General features: G+C 38.2%; 2 protein-coding genes across 6 annotated transcripts in view; one reads left to right on the forward strand and one right to left on the reverse strand.

Annotated features, from left to right (window-relative positions):
- Positions 1 to 10,574, reverse strand: part of LOC145669540 (uncharacterized) — a 174,257-nt gene extending 163,683 nt beyond the window's left edge. Inside the window, exon 1 of the mRNA XM_081737726.1 lies at positions 10,441 to 10,574. The gene's annotated coding sequence lies outside the window, so the exon portion shown is untranslated. The remainder of the gene's footprint in view (positions 1 to 10,440) is intronic.
- Positions 1 to 19,785, forward strand: part of LOC145669542 (uncharacterized) — a 505,866-nt gene that overhangs the window by 405,488 nt on the left and 80,593 nt on the right. The window lies entirely within an intron of this gene.

Genomic DNA, 19,785 nt, shown 5'->3' on the forward strand with positions numbered 1-19,785 from the left:
TCCCGTTTCCTCCCACTTTCTTACGGTTTAGAACTCCGTAAGTACTGATGTAAACTTGTGTGTTACAAATACTGACCTGGGATCATTTGCACTTTTTTTTTTTTAGTTACTTCTTTGATGACACTTCCAAGGTACTTTTCGGTTGCAGGGAAGCAAACTGGACCCCACCTGATTTTTATATATTTTGTAAAGTAGAGCACGAGGAACACGAATCTTAAGGAATTTTGACATTCCGACTTCACGAACTCGAGATACTAGAACTTATACAGTAGTTTTACATAGTATGTATAAAATTAACGAAGAAAGTTCTGTCGCTTTTTGACCTATCACCTTAGAACATCGATATGTCACCTAAGACCAGGGGTGTAGCCAGCAGGTTTCTGTAGGAGGGGCCCGTCGTTTTTGAAGGGGGGCAGCTACAATCTTTAAAAAATGTGTTACAGCTAGTGTTTTTGAAGCCTGAAAAAAACTGGAAAATTTTGGTTTCCTTCCGGAAAACTAAAAACACTGTTTTAGCTTATTATTATTATTATTATTATTATTATTATTATTATTATTATTATTATTATTAATAATAATAATAATAATAATAATAATAATAATAATAATAATAATAATAGTAATTTCATAAATTATATTACAGATAGTTTGTATTATGTTTAACCAAGAAGTACTGCCCCCGACCAACATTATACCTTTGTGCATAACTATTTCACTACACAGAACCGATCTATATAGGTAAACAAGAAAGTTCTATCGCTTTCTCACTCACCACCTCCGGACATTCATATGTCACCTAACACGTATCTGGAAGATCAAGAATAGATCGACAACCTTCTGCAAACGTTCTGGAAGGCCATTTATTCCATCGCGGTAGAGGTTGGTATTCCGTGAAGTGAAGAAGTTATCAAGTGCATTTTGCACCTCTACTTGGGATTTGAGCTGGCATCCTTTAAAGTGATTGTCCAAGGAAGGGAACAGATGATAATCGGACGGTGCAATGTCCAGGGAGTATGGCGGATGCAATAGTGTTTCCTATCCAAGGCGTAAAATGGTGTCCCGGGTCATCCTAGCCACGAGGGGCTTAGCGTTGTCCTGTAACATAAGGACCCCATTGGGAGTTTTGAGTTTCTCTTGAACACGGCTCAACTGCTGACAGTACACAGTTGGATTGATGCGATGACCAGCTGGTAGCAGTTCCCGATGCACGATGCCACGAGCAGTTCATCAACACACAGGAGGACTTTCTTCTGGTGTAGTACTGGTTTCGGCTGTCTTGGAACCGTTCATGGGATGCTAACCAATTATGACGGCGCCGTGGAACTTCGTACAGGACCCATTTCTCATCACATGACAACACCTTGTCCAGAAATGGCTCCTTCCTCAGACGAGACAGCAAAGAAACACAGGTGTCTGCTTGCGTTGCCTTTTGACCCGGAATCAAGTTATGTGGGACCCATCGACTCAATTTCTAGTGTTTCCTCAGTTGAAGGTGCTGCTGAATGGTTTCGCCACTCACACTGAATTGTCCCCATGCCGTAAGCGTCGGTGGACCACAAATGGGCAATTAGCGACATCACGCCAAACATTGGCGGAGCCGCGACGATCCCCGGTGGCCCCTCTACCGTTTTGAAAATTATGCCACCAGCGGCAGAGATGCGACAAAACGCCAATGAACCACAAAATTACTCCCCCAAAATGTTAAATCGGCTATATGTGTGATTTAGTTACATTAAGGTGAGTCTAAAAAACACTTTTAAAAAGTACCAAAAAATTACCCCGAAGGGGACTCAAACCACCAACCTTATGATTACTAGGCAAGTGTTCTTCCTACTTCGCTACGATGGCGATGAAGGAAACGTTGCTTGTAAAGGGATAAATCGTTAAGATCTTTTTAATTTGGTCAATCACAGTGCTCCTTTAACCGTGTATATTCGACGATAACTGTTTGGAATTAGATAAAATGTGTTCGCCATGTAATTTTGTAACAAAATGACGCGTGTCTATTTACTTTATTTCATAGTTCTCGCATACTCACTTTCTAATGATCGACGACAGTTGTCATCTAAATTCATACAATTATCGCACTTATCTCAAGATTTTTCACGTCATGATGTTGAGGCAGAGGTTATTCTTGACCCTCGGAGCTCACTTTAGGAACAATTCGTCAGCAAAAAAACCGCATGCACATGACTGGCGACAGTTCGTGTTGGTCCCTTCACGATTCTCCGCGAAGAATCTGAGAAGTGCGGACCAAGACGAAGTTCTCGCTGGTCGCTGCTATGCGGTGGTACTTCAACACCCCGACGCGAGATTATTGTTTCGACTCGACGAAACCCGGCCGCCAGTTAGGGCCAACTATCATAGACCTACGCAAAGAGCGACAGAACTTTCTTGGTTACTTTTATACATAAGACTGATTTTCTTTGAAATTGCACTTAATTTACTTTAAGATTTTCTGAAAAAATGTTTATTTATTATTCGTGACTAAAAAGATATAATTATTTTAACAGCTATATCTCACTTCCTGTTTTACACGAAATAGCATTTTAAAAAGCGAATGAAATCCAAACTGAAAAACTGAATAAAAACGTTGCTTTTCACAAAATTTTCCATCTGATAAAAAGTTTTCTTGAAACACTAATTACAGCATATAAATAATATAATGTACTTACGATTTAGTATAGTACCATTGTTTTATGATAGAATTTATAGTGGGGGGCGCGGTGGCTCAGTGGTAGAGCGTTCACCTCCGGTGCTTGGGGTCCCTGGTTCGATCCCAGCTCGCGCCGTGTGGACTTTGTGGTGGACAAACAACCGTGCTCATGGGTTTTCTCGGGGTTCCGTTTCCTTCCACTTTCTTCATTCCACCATTTCATTCATTTCTCATAATCACCGTCTCCTTTGGCCTAACCGGCATAGGCGTGGGACGTTAAACTCAAAGATTTCATTTCATTTCATAGAATTTATAGTACCTTGTCAAAACGTTTGTCTTCAAACTGTCAAATACAAATCGCCGTTAATTGTGTAATCTACTGCCACAAAAAGTATACCATACTATTTACGGATCGCTATAAGGAAGAAATGCCATACTATTTTGTGATCGGTATGGTAAAATACTATTTTTCCATACTATTTTACCGTAAATTATTAATTATATGTAAACTTTGTTATTTTTAAATGACTGAAGCGAAGTAATCTCACGATGATGTTTTAACATCTGGTCATTAGGGGGGCCAGGAAATCATTTGGGGAGCCTGGCCCCGTGGCTACACCCCTGCCTAAGACGTACCTGGAAGATCAAAAATAGTACCCATCAGTATCAACGGACCTTCTGAAAACGTTCGGGATGGGCATTTATTCCTTCGCGGTAGAACTTGGTTTGCCGTGAAGGAAAGAAGGTATCAAGTGCATTTTGCACCTTTACTACGGAGTTGGACTTTAGTTCTCTAATGTGAGTATCCAAGAAATGGTTCAGGGATAATTGGACGGTGCATTGTCCAGGGAGTATGGCGGTTGCAATAGTGTTTCCCATTTAAGGCGTAGGATGGTGTCCCGGGTCACTCTAATCATATGGGGCTTAGCGTTGTCCCGTAACGGTAGAACCCCTTAGCGATTGAGAAGTGCTGGCTCCAGGGTTTTGAGTTTTTCTTGAACATGGCTCAGCTGCTGTCAGTAGACAGTTGCATTAATGTTCTGCTCTGACCAGCCGGTTGCAGTTCCCGATTTTTCTCCAATCCCAAAAAGCGGGTGGTTTTTCGTGATTAAGATAGCGAGGGACGAATATAGAACCTGACAATCGGGTGGTACCTGCAAAAATCGGGTAATATGACAACACTAAGCTAAATAGAAAATAAGGTATATCCCTATTTAAGATCACTACACCTGCAACCCATGAAATCCAATTTGAAATCTCATCCACTCAGACTGAAAATGAAATGAAATCTTTAAGTTTTACGTCCCACGGTTATGCCGGTTAGGCTAAAGGAGACGGTGATGATGAAAGATGAGTGAAATGGTGGAATGAAGAAAGTGGGAGGAAACGGGAGAACCCCGAGAAAACCCACGAGCACGGTGTTTGTCCACCACAAAGTCCACACGGCGCGAGCTGGGATCGAACCAGGGACCCCAAGCACCGGAGGTGAACGCTCTACCACTGAGCCACCGTGCCCCCCTACCACTTAGACTGAGATCTTTTATATTATCATTACTCTTTCACTTTGTTTCTAAATAGTACTGCCACTCTTTCTTTTGTTAACAAAAAAACACCACCTCCCTTTCTTAAAAAAAAGAAAAGAAAAAAATTTAGATCGCAATACACAATTTTATTGTTGATTTGTTGCCACTCCGATAAATGTGAATGTTGTGGTTTTGCATGTGTTGACTGGTTTCTTATCGCAAGTCCCAGACACCTGCAATAGTTTATACGTGAAGGGAACACAGATTATATTTTATTCTATATCTTTTTACTTCCCAATAACGATAGCCGTGCCTCTTTGTGAGAAACTGCAACTTTTTTTTTTATTATTCTGCCAATTGTAAAAGAATACTAAACAAGAATTTCCCTACACGTTAAGACATTTTATGAAAAAATATCTTCTTTCACCTCTGCAAATTTTGAGCATTTTTTCCCTACGCTAAAGGAGACGGTGGAAATTTCCCTCCATCTGGCAACTGTGAGCCGAAGATGGGAAAGATTCTTTGCTGTTTCCTCGTCGTTACTTGATAATAGTGCTCTCGAATTTTTGTGACTTCTGCAGTTTTCGGTTTTTGAGAAAATCGGTTTTCAAAACCGAAACCGCAGATGCGGTTTTCAAAACCGAAACCGCAAAAGCGGTTTTCAAAACCGAAACCGCAAAAGCGGTTTTCAAAACCGAAACCGCAAAAGCGGTTTTCAAAACCGAAACCGCAAATGCGGTTTTCAAAACCGAAACCGCAAAAGCGGTTTTCAAAACCGAAACCGCAAAAGCGGTTTTCAAAACCGAAACCGCAAAAGCGGTTTTCAAAACCGAAACCGCAAATGCGGTTTTGAAAACCGAAACCGCAAATGCGGTTTTCAAAACCGACATTTCGGTTTTATGAAATTTCACTTTTTTCAAAAACCGGTTTTCGGTTTTTTCAAAAACCGATTTCGACAGCACTAGTACAGACCTAAAATTCAATTATATCGAGTTCCCATTTTAAATAATTAGACATGTGTTTCATCACCGTTTATATATATATATATATATCCTCTAGTAGGGAAGAAAAAGATGCGGGAAGAAAAAAAAGGTGGGTTTACAATTGTTATAACAGGATATCTTGAAATCCTTTAAAGTTTACGACATTAAATTTGCTGTTTAGACTTTTCACTTAAAATTAATTAAATACGTGTTTCAGTGCTTTCAGATATTTTCCCTGCAAGGAAATTATAAAGGCAGGTAGAAGGGCCAAATGTTAAAATAAGATTTTCTTATCTCGAAAACCATTAATCTTAGAGATTGAATTTCGGTATTTACACATTTCAAGGACTGAAATAACAGATACGGGGTTTGGATCGAAGTCCCCAACTAGTCGAAGGCTACTCTAATAATAATAATAATAATAATAATAATAATAATAATAATAATAATAATAATAATAATAATAATAATAATAATAATAATAATAATAAATGTGACTAGACAGAACTTCACATAGAAAGGTGTCGCGTAGAACCAATAAATTTTGTACACAGGCCAGATTTTTACCGGATTTAATTGCGTACGAAGCCGTTTTTCGATTTTTGCCTCGGGGGCGATTTACCGGAGGTAAAAATGTATCCACATTTTTGGAGCTTTTCTCAGAACGCCTAACATGTATGCAACCAACATGACTTCCGAATTTGCGGGCTTACCTAACAACATAGGATATATGCCCGGTTCTTGTTCCTTTTTTTTCATCCAGGTTCTGAATTAAAACCGTGCAACGGCGGTTGCTTACAGCTATTTAATAATAAATTATATTAAAATTTAATAAAGTTTAGAATTAATTTTTGATATAGCTACGTATAATTTGAATTAAGGGTAGCTTAAATCTGATGGTGTACTCTTGAATAGAGAAGTATTTTCAGAGGTACACAGAAGAAACTTTCAATAGCACTGGTCTATCCACACATGGAAAAATCAGACGAATGTAGAGTGATAATCCGTAGCCCGTAGTCAGCAGATAAGAACAAAAAATAAAGCCACAGTGGTTCACTGCTAGAATGCGCTCACCCTCTAGTACGTGAGGTCTCTGGTTTGATGACAGCTCGCACCAAGTGGACATTGTGGTGGTCCCGAGTTCTTGCGTGAGTTCTCGTGTTTCTTTCCCCTTTATTCATTCCACTATTTCGTTCATTACCATCACATCACCATCTTCACCTCGGAGCATAATTGTGGGCCATTAGAACAAAGGTATTAAACGCGTGACAAACATCTTGGCATTTGAAGGCGGCGCTCCAAATTCCCTTTAAATGCTGCTAGCAAATGAGAGGCCAGCGGTATTGCCACGTTTATTTTGTACACATCCACGTCTATCATGTGTCACCTGATCGCGCTATAGTTTGTCTTCATAGCGATAGCAACACCCCTTTACCACTTGGCAACGTCGCGCTAGAGCTTGCGTTTTATTCGTGTAGCTGAAATGCCAAGATGTTTGTCACAGGCTTTAGATTTCACACAGTATGTAGAAAGTGTGATGGAGAAAAAATGTCTGCTGGACCTTATATTTACAGAGTATAAATAGTAATACCTCGAAGTACTGGGAAGGACAGGTGTCCTCTCGCCGTTTCCTTGCATTTGTCATTCAGCTTCGTAGTAAATACTATAAAAGAAATACCGATATATCAAGATGTCTCAAACAGGCATACAAATGAAGCAGGAGCTTCATTTCAGGCTTGACTTGAAGAGACAAGATTCTTCACCGACATGAAATGAAATTAAATCTTTAAGTATTAAAGTATATCCCACGGTTATACCGTTTAGGTTAAAGGAAATGGTGATGATGATGAGATTGAAATGGTGGGAGGAAACGGAAGTACCCCGAAAAAATCCATGCACACACTGTTTGTCCACCACAAAGCTTACTTAGCCGGAGCTGGGATTGAACCAAGGTCCTCACGCAACGTAGGCGAACGCTCTACCATTGAACAACTGCGGCCCCTTTACCTTTATAAATAGAACTCCATGTCTTTCATTACCGTGTTACTTTTTTTCTTATTATTGTTTTGAGGGAGAGGTTGATGATCCTGTTGACCTAAATGGTTGAATGAAAATGTGATAGCAATCCCACGCATATGGTGTTTGCTCACCACAAAGCCCACTTGGTTCATGTTGGGATTGAACCAAGAATCTCACGCACCAAAGGTGAGCGGCCTACCCTAAGCCACCGCTTCCCCTAGACAAATTAATATATATTAATCACTCTAGAACCATGGTGGCTATGTTAGACCCCATAAACTGAAGCATTGAAATCCTAGATAGATTGCTACAAAAATCATTTTTAATAAAAGGCATTTTAACTTTAATCAAATTTAATTTAATTCCTTTATGAATTACTGTATATTTTTTTTCCCTTACTACTCCCATCCATGTTTTGCTGTGGCGGATCTAGAAGATAAAAATTGGAGGGGGGGGCTGCCAAAACCCAGACTATGGTAAGGTATATCATGAGTTTACTATAAATTTTCGAAAAATTTATAAATAATGGCTTAATTTATTTTTGTCACTCAAAGAACTGGGGGGCTAGCCCTCTAGTCCCGGGCTAGGTCATACAGTGTTGCTCTGGCAAGTTTCCTCCTCCCTATATGGTTAACGTACTCATCTTTGGCGCGGGAGAGCAGGGTTGGATACACAGTTGAAGCTCATATGATTCGAATCCCACGTTAAGCTTTAGACAGAGCCGCCCTAGGAAATTTGCCGCCCCTTACAGTGACATCATTTGCCGCCCCTTTTCCAGAAAGAACAAATCTAAAAGCTACAATTTTAAGTATGCTATCCCGTCATAAACAACGAAGGAGAAAGGAAGTGCACTCGCATTCAGAAAGGCCTAAACACTACAAATACAATCTCATTCTGTCTGTTCTTTCCCTTTAAATAATAATCTATTATGTTAGTGAAAGATGTAACAAACCTGCAGAGGGAAAATGGTAATACTTTTTATATAATTCAATATCGAGCTTCAGTTTCAATATATCAGTTTGCAATAGCCAGTGCAACAAGCTCTTTTTTTGTTTTTTCTTGATTTTTCTTCTACATTTGTTATTTTTTTAAACTTGTTTCTACCTTCAATGATGAGGAACTTGTTTCTGACAAAGACATGCGTAATTTTTATATCAAAACTGTGACAACTAAGTACTCCTAAATGGAACAGATGTTTGCAACTGTTCGAGAATTGAGTTCCTGTATTTGATAACAATCAAGCAATTTATGCTGGGATTTGTTTGACTGTTTTCTTTAGCACTGTCCATGTGACCCTAAACTAATGCGGCCTAAACATGGTTTACAAATGTAATATTCACATAGAAGGTCAGCTTAGTAAATGTAACTACCACCATCATGAAGTCTGTTTCCAACAAAAAATATAAATTTTAAATAATATGACAGATTTTTGCCGCCCTTTGAAACTTGTCGCCCCGTACAAATGCGCATGTTGCATATACGATAGAGCCGACCCTGGTTGTAGATTCACGTCTCATATGCAGGCCCGTATTTATATATTGTGCGCCCCTGTGCTCTAAATAATTTGCCGCACTCGCACAAAACCTTCTTTCACCCTCCCCCAGAAAACGACCAATATCAGAGTTGAATTCATAGCTTTTGGGGTTGCTGCGATGAATAGTGACAGTTCTAATCCAATTCAACTTCAAGGTCATACTCCGCTCCCCAGGGATGGGGCGAGATTTTAAAAGTAATCGAAAACGACAAATATTAGTATTGAATTCATAGTTTTCGAGGTCGCTGAGTTTAACGGTATCGGTTTTCATGATGTTCAAGTTCATCCTCACACCTTTTTGGTGGGGTTGGGAGAGGATGACTTTTTAAAATTAACCAGATAAGTTAGCCAATTAGTAACTACTGGAACTAGAGCGAATTAAGCACATTAACGTATTTTCTCGCACTTGCGTGGGACTCTGAGGGTTGCTAGTTTTCCATGTTACTTTATTGTGATTTTTTTAAAAAATCCTGAGGGCAGCGATGGGTCAGAGGTAGAGCGTTCAACTCTGGTGCATAGGGTGCTTGGTTCCATCTCAGCTGGTGCCACGTGATATTTGTAGTGGACAAACACCATGTACGTGAGTTTTTTCGGGGTTCTTCCGTTTCATCCCACTTTCTTCATTTTCATTATCACCGTCTCCTTTAGCCTCTCCGGCATAATCGTGGGACGTAAAACTCAAAGATTTCATTTAATTTCATTTTTTAAAAAATCCAAAATTTTGCTGCCCCTTAAATTCTGCCGCCCTGTGCTCGAGCACAGATTAGCACTTACCTAAATACGGGCCAGCTCATGGCTTCAGAGCTGTACGAGACGCTCGCTAAATTCCCCAACCGACCAATCAATTCTCGTAGCATAGTGGCTAAAGTCCACGAGGTCCCAGGTTCGAGTCTCCGGGAGAGCATCACACGCACTACAACGATTCAGATCCTACTTTAAAGGTCAGGTTATTACAAATGATTTAACCAATTAATCAATATTTACTTTAATCTCGAAAGGTAGCGCAATTTAATCTTGGGCGCAGGGCATATGTGTATGTCCCAAATCATGTGGTAAATAATTGTCATTTACCGAGGAATAATTTTTATTAATTATATCCTTATATACCAGCGCCGTAACTTAGATTTTTTCTGGGGGGAGCAAACATTAATATTTGAGCCACCTAGAAAAGGTTGTTTTAGGCCCTCCCGCAAAGTTTGAAAATAAGCCCCTTCTTTCAATTTTTCTCTTACTTCTTGTGGGCCCTGCCGCACTCTTCTGGGCCCGTTTCATACATGCCAAATTAATTAACGGTACAATATTGGCAAATCTCAAAGCCATGCGAATAAATATTATTTTTAGGGCTCTTAATAGTAGAGATTTTTTTACTGAAATGGTCCCACGACTCATTTTTGTTTTATTTACCTTTTGTGTGCTGTTTTGTTTATATAATATAGTGAACCTGTTTGATGCTTTATTTATAATTGCATGTTCGTATAGTATATGGAGTAAGAAAATTTTGTCTTAAAGTGGATCCCCCTCGAATAGCGGGAAACTTCCCTGGGGGGGAGGGACAGTTGCTCCCTTCTCCCCCACAAGTTACGGTCCTGTTATATACCAAAATCTTCATTAGTCAGTTGAAAGTAGAGAAAGTTCACCAGTGGAAAGGGTATGTCGTCTATATGTGTATTAACAATGTAAAAAGTAAAAATGAAAGATATTGCATGCTGCTGTGGAATAACTCACCTACGTTACGGTAGCCCATGAGCCTTGTCACACTGTTTCTCTCTTTCGTAATGTGTATAACTTTCACTCTGCGCACTTTGAACGTCTAGCCATGACGAGGGCTGGCTTAGCACTGAAACCTCTGTACTGCTTGGCTCGGCAGCAGGTGATGGCGAGAAGAAACTGGGAGGAAAGCGCTCGTTGTGGGATGAGATTCGACCTTTTTTCTGTTTTTCTTATTCTTTCGATTCTCTCAAGGACGTACGGCGGTGGTTCCTTCTAATTTCTTTTCTTTATGTTCTGATTGAATCATATCGATCAGATCATCCATTGTGAAGGCTGTCATTTCTGGATTTAGGGCAAAGCAGAGGTAATATTAACTTACAAATATGTAGCTACAGCCTTGAAAAAAAAAAAAAAAAAGCAACCCAACCTAAGCTCACCCCATTATTTTGTTTTCAACGAACTTTAAAAAGTTCCTTACTGAATTCTCTATGCCTCTCTCTGTGTATGTGTCTTACTTGCGATTTTTTCAATTTTGAGTCTTCCATTCGACAGAGCATCAAAAACTATCTGGAAGAAGTGATGAAATTTTTCGCGTGACTCTTACTGTTCCCGAGATATAGGCCAAAAATTATTGGGATATTTAAGGAGCGAACTAAATCTCGGGAACTGTAAGTCATAGAAAGATGATACTGGTGTTGATCAATACCTAAGAGGGTGGTTAACATTTTGGTACCCAATAGTAACTGGTGTCCATGGCCAACTGGCCACCGTTCCCCAGATTTTGGCCACAAAAGTCCGATTTCGTCAGATTTAAAGAGCAATATCTCGGGAACCGAAAATCATAGAGAGATGATACTTTGCGAACTTTTCAATTTTGAGCTCTCCATTTTAAGCATGTGTCTTCGTAAAACAACATATCGTAGAACGTTTTAACGGAACTCTTAAACTAAATATGTGTAGAAAATTTATTACCCAAAGAAATTATAAATGGATAGATACAAGGGCGCCCATGTTGTGGTTTCCAAGGAGGGAAAAGTATAAGCAACGTTTCAAATATAGTTTCAAATTTTGCTGTAACTAATGTAAAAATTCTATTAGGTTTTCGATATTCTCAAGTACAATTTCCTCTTAGGGGGGGGGGGGCGAACGCCCCACCTTGGCCCCCCTGATGGGCGCCCTTGGATAGATATACAAAAATTGTTTAATGAGCTTAATAATAAAGTACATAGAACAATTGATATAAAGTCTGTAGAAGTTAATAAGAAAAATTAATTATTTTTTAAAGTTCGTTCTGGTAACGCTCCTGAAGCATTTTCAACTGTTTTTATTTTTATTTTAGGGAATATATTTAAGAAAATGAAAAGTGTAAAATATACCGAAAGTGCACCAGAGAATATTTATAAAATGCTTTTAAATAAATTAAATATTTCGGAATCTTTTGTTATAGACCAGAAATTTGGGTGCGCCGTTTGTGACGTCAGAATTGTTTCACACCCAGATTTACTGTATACACTATACGAAAGATCTTGAAGACAATTATTAGTTCGTATAATATCGTCTTGCATACTATTCGACGATATTCGAAATGAGACAGTCCGGGTTCGATTCCCTCCGCGAGCTCATATGGTTCGGATTCCACGTTAATCAGTAAGTCCCATCTGATATAGCCTCGCTGCTAAATGGGACGTTAAAATCAACTCAACTTGAAATGAGACAGAGCTCTTGCAATTGAAACATTATTTTTCGAAAAAAAAAAAAGCACAGCTTTCCCAATGGGAACATACAGTTTTGAGACGAGACAGAGGTTTTCCAGTAGAAGTTATATATCCAGACAAGACAGCTTTCCAAACAGAACTATATACATTTTTCGAGACGAGACAGAGCCCTTCCAACAAGGGTAACAATTTCTCTGTAAATTTGGAGTGGGGGGGCATTCAGATGCAGAAGATATGTATGTGAAGATTTCAAGACAAATTGCACTCAAATTATGCCAAAATTGTATATTCAAAAATACAATAACGGGGCCCACATGAGCTTCGGAGGCCCGGGCCCCTTTGCCCCTCAGGATCGGCGCCCTTGTCTTCCAGCAGAAACATACATTTCTCGAAGCGAGACAGAGGTTTCCTAATAGAAATGTATATTTTTGCGACGAGACAAAAGTCGTCCGATAGAAACACATTTTTGAGACGAGACAGAACTTTTTAAATGGAAACAATATTTTTCGAGACTAGACAGCTCTTTGACTAGAAATATATATTTTTCGATACGAGACAAAACTCTTCCAATAGAAGCTATATTTTTCGAGACTAGGCAACTCTTCCAATAGAAATTATCTATTTTTTTTTTTCAGAAGATCATTTTCATGACATGTTCGAGACAGCTTCAACTATTGTCTCGAGCACGTCTCTATTTGTAAAGCTTCTATGTATCAGCTAAGCGGTCTGGCTTCGAATTGATTCCCAATGATATTGGGGTAGTTTTCCATTTTAGGTTCTGTTACGGCTCAGAGAGTCTTCGAATCTTCTGTAAAATGGGTATCTTAGGAAATTTGGTAACGACGGCGGCAGAAGCATAGAGCTTATTACTTCACGTCCTGTATGTGCCGAAATCTAGAAACTGTGGACTCTACCTCCACTCAGCCCTTGGGCCTCCTATGGTCTGTTCCGATTGGGGCATCCTTTAAGTTAAAAAAAAAAAAAAAAAAAAAAGAACACCGAGAGAAAAAAGAAAAAAGCCGTGATTGTAAAAAAAAAAAAAATTGAATTCGAGGTTTCAGACTTATTTATGTGCTTCATGGTCTCTATATGGCAAAAAAAAAATATATTAATGTCTGTCTGTCTCTATTCATTCGTCTCGATGTGAACATGTACACTTGCCTAGAAGCTATACGGTTCAACGTATCCGCACCAAATTTTAACCTTAAGTTTTTCATTATACTCTCTAGGTACCCCTTCCTATAAAAATAAGGATAGTTTACTGAGGAGGTAAAAATAAAAATTTTCAATTTTCTCGAAATATTTCTTATTTATATTAAATAGTACATCAATATTTCATTAAACACTGTACAAGGTGTTTCAAAACAACACGGACAACGTTTGGGAGGTGATTCCTGATACCAAGATAAGACAAAAAGTATAGACCAACCTGGGTGCACAAATGCTTCCTTTCAAAGTTTTAGGCTGCCGAAAACATGAAAAAATGAACTTTAAAGGTCTATAGCTCCAAAATTATGGGGCCTACTGTAGTTGGGTCAAGACTTCACTTAGGAACTAGTATGAGCCCTATCTAAATATACAAGTTTCACAGTCCTGCGGTACTTTTTATAGATGTAGTTGGTGAGTACTTCAAATTATATGCCCGTAGCCAAACTCTCTCTATAAAAAAATTGTTGCGTGAGCACCTTAGGATTCTGAAACATGGATTTTTGGATAGCGCACACGCACACGTGAAGTCTTGACCCGACTACGGTAGGTCTCGTAGTTTTGGAGCTATGGACATTTAAAGTTGTTTTTCATGTTTTCGGAAGCTTATATCTCCGAAAGGAAGCATTTGTGCATCCAGGTTTGTCTATATATATATATATATATATATATATATATATATATATATATATATATATATATATATATGTCTTATCTTGGTCACCTCCGAAACGTTGTCGGTGTTGTTTTGAAACACCCTGTACTGTGCTGTAAGTCACGTGTCGGGAAAAATCTCTGAGTATTAGTTTAATCTTGAGGTTGGATTGGTTTTGGACAATATAGACAATTCAGGCACTTTTGTTCATATTTCGTAAATAAATATTTCTTTAATAACTCTATACTGGTTGGTGAATTTGTACTTTTTTTTTACAAGAATATCCACAATTTGTAGTTTACTTTTGAACGTGAATTTCTTTTCACACGAGGGAGCCATGGTGGCTCAGTGGTAGAGCGTTCACTTCTGGTGCATAGGTTGCCTGGTTCGAACTCAGCTCGTGCCAAGTGGACTTCGTGGTGGACAAACACCGTGTGCGTTGGTTTTCACGGGGTTTTCCCGTTTCCTTGCACTTCATTCATTCCACCATCACATTCATTTCTCATGATCACAGTCTCCTTTAGCCTAGCCGGCATAAACTTGGGACGTAAAACTCAAAGATTTCACTTTCTTTTGACACAATTTTGTGGAAAACGAGCGAAGCGATTTTATTCATTTTCCATAAATAAATATTTCATTAATAATTCTATAATGATGCGTAAGTCACTTCCATTATAAAATCCAGAAAAGTTAGCTTAGTCTTTGGAAGAGAAAGGGCGAATCCTGAAATCGTGGTGTTGGGAAATCAAACAGAAAGATTTGCGGGTACATTAAGATAGCATGGGCGAATCTTTGTTTATCTTGAAACTGTGAGAATACTAAGGGCCAGGGTGCGAATTGGCGGGGGGGATGCCAGGGATTTCCCCCCCTGACAAAAATCTTTCCCACCCTGGAGAAGAAAAATTTTATCCCTGGCAGGGATAACTTTTTCCCCCTCTGGAGTATTTTTAAATGGACATAAAGATAAGATAGAAAAAGGGAACAATTCTTACTTTGCGTAGCTAACCTAAATATTACTTGAGTGAAAATTTATGAATTTATGAGATCTCACATCTCAACTGTTTTGTACTTGTTAGTATATATATATATATATATATATATATGTGTGTGTGTGTGTGTGTGTGTGTTAAAGGACTGGGTGCGCATATGGGTGAAATTCATCCCCCCCTGGGAAAATTTTTCAATTCGCACACTGCAAGGGCGAACCAGGGTAAAACGCAGTATCTATGTGTTGTCCAGACCTGTCTGATAAATTGGAAAAAAATCGATTTTTCAAGTTCGCCTTTTCTCTTCCAAGGTCCTGATATGCCATAAGTCATTTCTTATTTAAAAGATCCACACAAAGGTGTAGTTTACTTTTGGTGGCGTTTTTTCCTGACAAAGTTTTCCGAAAACCCCTTATAATTTTGTTCGTATTTCTTAAGAAAATGTGTTTTTAAGAATTGCAAAATAACATGATTTAGTTTGAAGAATTCGAGCGGGAAATTTTTGCTGCAATATCCCGTACTTTTGATTTCCGTCCGCAGCCGTTATTAGTTCTTCCTATTGCCTTTCTATTATCGTAACGACACCTGGGTGACAATTATATTATTTGAAGTCTGTACCTAGCTGTTCAAACGGTCATTCTTTATCTGAGTTATTTCTGCCTGTTTCCTTCTGATTGACGCAAATATTTTATGGCTGTTCATTTTTTTACCTCCCGTACTCCGCTACAATTCTGCGTAAAAGTTTTTACTTTTTTTTCTTTCTTTCTTATGATTTAGCATTTCTTTAATTTTCTGTCCAAAGTGTTCAGGTTCCGTAATTACTATGTGAGTTCAAAGTAAGAAATAGGCTTAATAATCTTACAAAAACCACACTTACAAGAAAATGGTTGCCGAAAGTTGATTACGGAAGGCATCATCTTCGTTAAAATTCTTGGGAATTGCCACAGTAATTGATATTTTTTAAGGGTTTCTGTTTCTTCTGAATAGACTGATGAAATAATAATCAATGCGGTTAACCCAAAAGTTTTAAGTTATTTTCTGCGTATTTTGACTGGGATGGGATTGCGAACCGTTGTACGTATATAAAAAAGGATTCTATATTCTCAATTGCTTTAATTTTCTCCCCAATATTACTTTACAATGTAAGTATTACCTTTCCCACGATATTAAAACTGTGGTTTTGATGTGTGCGAATATTCATCATCCTTATAAAGTATATATAATTTAACAACTACTTTCGTTCGAATTTCAACATTATTCCGGGTTCATTTGCACGAACAGTTCTTTCTGCACTATACTAAAAGACCATTGGAGCCGCGGTGGCTCAGTGGCAGAGCGTCCACCTCTGGTGCATGGTTCGATCCCGGATCTCGCCAAACGAGCTTTGTAGTGGACAAACACCGTGTACGTGGGTTTTCTCGGGATTCTCCCATTTCCTCCCACTTTCTTCATTTCACCATTTGATTCATTTCTCATCATCACCGTCTCCTTTAGCGTATCCTGCATAACTGGGACGTAAAACTTAGAGATTTCAAAGATTTTAAAGGACCACTCTTATAAATGAAAGCGAATTTACTATTTAAAAATGCTGTTTCTTCGCACTGGATGGGTAAATTTATGGAAAATATTTAAATATCTTCTCCTTGATAGGGATTTCAATAAAAGTGTGGTGACAAAAGTCCATAATCTCGCCCTCCATACTGATGGGGGCTAAATTTACACATAAACAGTATTGGGAGTGGCACTTACGTAGCTCAACGACCCCGACAACTATGAATTGGACTCAATACCACTCGTTTCCGATTACTTTTACGTCATCCTCTGTCTGTCCCCCTATCCCTCACACATATGCTGGTACGGGATGAATTTAGGCTTAAGCGGCATCGGGTTTGTCATTATTCATCTCAGCGCACCCGAAAATTATGGATTGGAAACTATAAAGGTAACGAAGAAAGTTCTGTCGCTTTTTGTGGAGGTCTGTACTCAATTGACCCTTACACCGTAAGTTGAATGCAAATGGAGATAAGGTGAAGGTCCGGTGTTTTTTCTAGGTATAACCAACATACTACCTACTTGTGGCAGTTCAGTTACACTCTGAATTTGCGTAAGGACAGAGGGAACATGGAACCTCCACAGACCGTCATGGGACAGTAGAATTTCTCAACCTTTTCCAGTACCATAGAGCAGGGCTTCTCAACCTTTTTCAGTACAGTAGAGCAGAACATGTAAAAGTTTTACAATGCTATAGAGCAGGACTTCTGAACTTTCCACTAGTTTACCAGCAAATCATATTAATGATTAATACCACCGTAAGTTTACATACCACCAACAGCAGTTCGCGTACCACAAGTTGAGAAAACATTATCCTAGAGCTAGTTAGTCATACTTCCAAAATTAGGGAATTCTTAATGAGGTTTCAACAGACCAGACCAAAGTATTTTAAAAAGATTCAGACCAAAGTATTTTAAAAAGCGAGAGTGATTTTGAAAGAGAACATTGCAGGTGCAATTTACATGTCAATTTTTATAATGACGTGATTGAGCGAATGAATTAGCAGCACGCAAATAGTAAACAACTCTTATTGGAGTCGATAATTGTAGAAACAGATTAGCAACTCATAAAGGTTTAGTGTTTATTTTTGTTCGTGGTTCAATTAAATTCTTGCCGTTATAAACATTTTCAGTCATTAAATTGTTTTAACAACTGATTCTACGTGATAATCGATTTTATTACCGTGTAAAACTGAATCCAGTATCTTCATTTCAATGAAAAAAAAATGAAGGAAAGTAATTACTTAGCTGTTCTGGCAGAATATCAAAATGTAATTAATAGCTTCGACAAGATTTACTCACATGCTTCTTGTCGTAGAAACGATATGATGAGAATTTTTAAAAATGTATATTCATTCTTACACATAATATTCTTGTGTTGCCAGATTTTTCACAAAGAAGAAAATGAAGATTTTACTAATTTTAGGGAAAGAAAAAAGATTTCACGATTTTTAGGAAAAGGAAAACGACGATTTTACGATTTTTAGTGAAAGAAAAAGAAAGATTATACGATTTTTAGAGAAAGAAAAAGGAAGATTTTAGATTTTTAGAGAAAGAAAAATTAAGATTTTACAATCTTTAGAGAAAGAAAAATTAAGATTTTACGATTGTTAGAGAAAAAAAGGAAGATTATGCGATTTTTAAGGGAAGAAAAAGAAAGATTTTTTAAATGACTTTTAGGGAAAGAAAAATGAAGATTTTACGATTTTTAGAGAAAGAAAAGAAAAAAATCGATTTTTAAGGAAGGAAATAGAAGGGTTTTACGATTTTTAGGGAAAAAAGTAGGAAGAATTTACGATATTTAGGAAAAAAGGGAAGTTTTACAATTTTTAGGGAAAAAGATAAAGATATGTGATTTTTTTTTAAATGTACATATAACAAACGCATATGTAGTTTCAAATTGCAACCTGGAATAATTTTAATTGAAAATTGCGACAATTTCATTATAAATAATTGCAACACACAAAACACAAAAATGTATATTACAATACTTGTTAAGGGCTCATGTGGTTCGGATCTCACATTAAGCTGTAGATTCTCGTTTCATACAGCCTCGGTGCTGAAAGGGATCGTAAACTTGAATCCAACCAATCAAGTATATTACATAAATTTTTGTTGCCTTTTAATTGTATTTTAATTAAGACTGTAATCTCTTTAAAGGTTAATTTACACATAGTGTGCCGTCCCCACGCCATTCCCCTGCCATGCTCTGTCTATGCCGTGCCATGTCGCTACTGCTTTCTATACCATTTTCCGTGGTTCTGGTCAACTTCGTGTCGCTTCGTGTGCTCGGAAGAAAGCAGAAGGATTACAGTCGAGAGTCACGACCGAGCTGGTTTCTCTTAAAGGCGGCCTGTCGGGGCACGGTCTGGAAGTCGCACAAACACGGCACTTCATGTGCGAATTAAAAAAGACAACCCAACAAATTTTCAATGTCAAAGTCTGAAATGAAACTTCGTGGACACGGCATTTCATGTGCGAATTAAAAAAGACAACCCAACAAATTTCCAATGTCAAGATCTGAAAAGAAACTTCGTGGACACGGCACGAATAAGGCACAGTATGGGAATGGCACAGACACGGCACTTCATGTGTGAATTTAAAAAAAAGACAACCCAATTAATTTTCATTGTCAAAGTCTGAAAAGATACTTTGTGGACACGGCACCCTATGTGTAAATTAACCTTGCGAGTCCCATATCTTTTTTGTACTTTTTTTTTTTTTAAATCATGGATGATAGCCTATATTGAAATTCAGAACCACTTAAAGTTCTGTTTTTATTAGTTCACAGCAGCTTCTGTTCCTGGCATCAGTATATCATGATCAATTGAAAGTGAGATATCACGAGGAATTCGAATTGGAATTAGAAACCATTGTTCCAATTGTGTCCAACAATATCCTTCGAGTGTGATTCTAGGATTTCGGCAGCTTTCAAACACTTCTTAGGAGCTGCTAGTTAGCCATGGCCCATATGTTGAGAACCGCTCTGTCCTAATAATAAATGGGAAACGTTTCAGTCATTATGCGTCACGCTAAGCCTATTAATCAAAGTTACGCTAATAGATGTCGCTTGCACTATGACGTCAGTAGCGGATCTAGTCCGGGACGGGAAGCGTAGACTTTTCTTTCTTTTTTCTTTTTTTTTTTTTTTGCGTGACAAAAATATTTTAAGCTATTATTTATATATTTTTGAAAGTGTGTAGTAAACTCATGATTTACCTATCATAGGCTGGATTCTAGCTGCCCCC

This window comes from Thermobia domestica, chromosome 14 (genome assembly GCF_964235325.1).
Source record: "Thermobia domestica chromosome 14, izTheDome1.hap1.1, whole genome shotgun sequence".
NCBI lineage: Eukaryota > Metazoa > Arthropoda > Insecta > Zygentoma > Lepismatidae > Thermobia > Thermobia domestica.